General features: G+C 39.9%; 1 long non-coding RNA gene across 3 annotated transcripts; it reads right to left on the reverse strand.

The window, feature by feature from the left end:
- Positions 1-271: 271 nt before the first annotated feature.
- On the reverse strand, positions 272-1,924 carry LOC139433490 (uncharacterized). Of its 3 annotated transcripts, none has more exons than XR_011642943.1 (3): positions 1,627-1,924; positions 881-959; positions 272-386 (listed from the first exon to the last, which is right to left on the reverse strand). It is a non-coding gene; the product is annotated as an uncharacterized lncRNA (long non-coding RNA). The 3 variants fall into 3 exon arrangements; XR_011642942.1 differs by lacking the exon at positions 272-386 and adding an exon at positions 724-783; XR_011642944.1 differs by lacking the exon at positions 272-386 and adding an exon at positions 725-786.
- Between the last annotated feature and the right edge of the window lie 914 nt (positions 1,925-2,838).

A 2,838-nucleotide genomic window follows, 5' to 3' on the forward strand; every position in this document is an offset into this window, starting at 1 on the left:
TATGACTTGATCGCTTTAAACTCCGCACACTGAGCTCTGATTGGTCAGCAGGCGGTGCTTTCACTGAGTTGAGCTCTTAGCCTGCAACCTAACCTGGTCCCGACCAGGTTAGCCGCTAAGCATAAGTTACCATGGAGATCTAGCCCGCTAAAAAGAGAACCAGCTTCGTAGGACCGGAAAGCCGGAGTTTTCCCTGAAGTTAGCCGCGAAGAGAACATCCTGCTTCGTAGTACAGGCCTCAGGACTGACTGGAGACATGTGGAACAGAGGACAGGCATGGTTCCATGTACAGGAAACTGGAACTTTGAACAGGTGTTTTCATCTTTTCTGCCTGAAGATTCACAAGTTCTTGATCAGGTGTTTGATGTGGGCTGGCATGATCCTTTCTGCAGCGATAAATAAAGAAAACAAAGATTTTTTTTTAAATAATGGTAATGATGGTAACAACAATAATATTAGTATAATTATGTATATAGCACTTACACAATTGCAAAGTGATTCTCACAACAAAAATAAAGAACAAAACAATATCAACAATAAAAAAACAAATTATTACAGGAATGTTGAGACAAATAAATGTTTTTTCAGTCTTTACAATGCACTGTTGGAAATGACCTTCCAAAGGCTAAATTCAAACTCAATACCATAAATAACTGGGTACCAAAGTGCTTTACCTGATAGAACACGCTCCACACGGAGCAGCAACCATCCGGCTCGGCCTCTTGCTGCATATCATCTCCTCCCTCTATCTCTCTCTCTCTGGTGTTAGGTTCCAGTAGATCTCTACTATCCAATAAAACAGAAATTCCCCAAAAAAATCATATTAAAAAAGTTAAAAACAATGACTGGCTGTTGGCATTGAAATGGATTAGAATCTCACCTTTTTCCTGGATGTCAGGAAGGCCATGGAGTCGTTCCCTTCAAGTCCGCAACCAGTCATAGGAGTTCAAATGCAAAGCCTGAACGATGACAAGAGCGAGAGACATACATTTTACAATTATATTTTTAATTCATACCAGAGCAGTGTGTACAGGCCCTGAACGACACGCAGAGAACAGATCAAACCCTGACAGACTCACACACTTTGGTGATGTCCTCATCTGATAATGTTTCATTTTTTAGCAGCAAAGTAACATTACTCAAAGTATATGTCAGACCCAACTCATTTACAGTATGTTTTGCATCTCCTCAACAATGGTCTGTATAGTTGAGTCGAAAAAAACTGTCCCTACAATTTCAGGTAGATTAACACACATGTGTAAGAAAAGTTTACAATGAAGCACAAAACCCCTCTTTGTATTAAGCGAGCTGCCACAGAAAGTGCAGCTTAACATGCTAACCTTTGGTGAGCTACAGTAAAGCTAACTTCATGCTCAACACAAAACCTCTAACGTGCATTACATTGACGATTTTAAACACAACTTAACTCTCTCTACTTGTAAGATAACGTTTAGTTAACTTACCCTTAAATAACTACATCACGTTTTTCAGTGGAAACACAAACTGCAGAAAACGTTAGCTGCTAACTGTTGTTAGCTAAGACAGCTAGCTCTTAAGGGAAGTAACATAGCCTCATGGCAAACGTAAGGTTGAGTTAACGTAACGTTGTCAGAAAGCAAAACGAACCTTCGAGAAAGCGTTTACTCTCTCTCCTTAGCGGGCATTGTTGATTGTTCGAAACACGATCTCTTGATGTGCTGCCCACACATCGTCGGTTTCATCGACCCCGGGTTACCTGGTCTAGCAAACGTCCGCCTCGTACGACGCACTTGTTTTGTCCATATACGCAACATTTGATCATTTTTTGGCCACAAAAACATCCCATAACCAGATGTTGAGACGGCCCCACATCCCCATACAACATATCGCTTGCCAATTATTCTTGGCGTCTTATTGCTGTGCATCCTTTGTCGTAATATTTGGCCCTTCAATGCATTCAAAGGGGACTGAGCTCAGCTGTGTTCCACTCATGACGTCACCGCCGGAAATGGCCGAAGTTGATGTTTCCGGCGCAACGAACGATTGTTACTAACTGACAACTTTGGATGCTGTTATAATCGTGATTTATTAAAAATAGATCAATAATAAAAAAATCATAAGGCACATTCCACAATACAAATGCAACCTCTATCATATACTAAGCCCACTAACAGGTGCTAAAAGCATTTCGTAAGCTCTTTAAGTAGTAACAATGCAGTGAGATATAATGTCTTGTTTTTAGACATTGCATTTTAAGTGTCTTGTTAAGTCAAATACTCTTGAAAATATCTTATTTTGAGTTGTATCTCAGGTGAAACAAGTTTTTTTGACATGTCACAAGACTTGCTGGTATATATATAAGCTCCTGTGGTGTTTGTAAAAGATGGATTATCTTGTTTCAAGAAATAACCATTACTTGTTTTTAGAAAACACATTTTTATTGGAAAAACTCACATCAGAAAACAGTGCATCAGTCACATCAGAAAACAGTGCATCAGTCACATCAGAATACAGTGCATCAGTCACATCAGAAAACAGTGCATCAGTCACATCAGAATACAGTGCATCAGTCACATCAGAATACAGTGCATCAGTCACATCAGAAAACAGTGCATCAGTCACATCAGAATACAGTGCATCAGTCACATCAGAAAACAGTGCATCAGTCACATCAGAATACAGTGCATCAGTCACATCAGAAAACAGTGCATCAGTCACATCAGAATACAGTGCATCAGTCACATCAGAAAACAGTGCATCAGTCACATCAGAATACAGTGCATCAGTCACATCAGAAAACAGTGCATCAGTCACATCAGAATACAGTGCATCAGTCACATCAGAAAACAGTGCATCAGT

Source organism: Pseudochaenichthys georgianus, unplaced genomic scaffold, assembly GCF_902827115.2.
Source record: "Pseudochaenichthys georgianus unplaced genomic scaffold, fPseGeo1.2 scaffold_513_arrow_ctg1, whole genome shotgun sequence".
Taxonomy (NCBI): Eukaryota; Metazoa; Chordata; class Actinopteri; order Perciformes; family Channichthyidae; genus Pseudochaenichthys; species Pseudochaenichthys georgianus.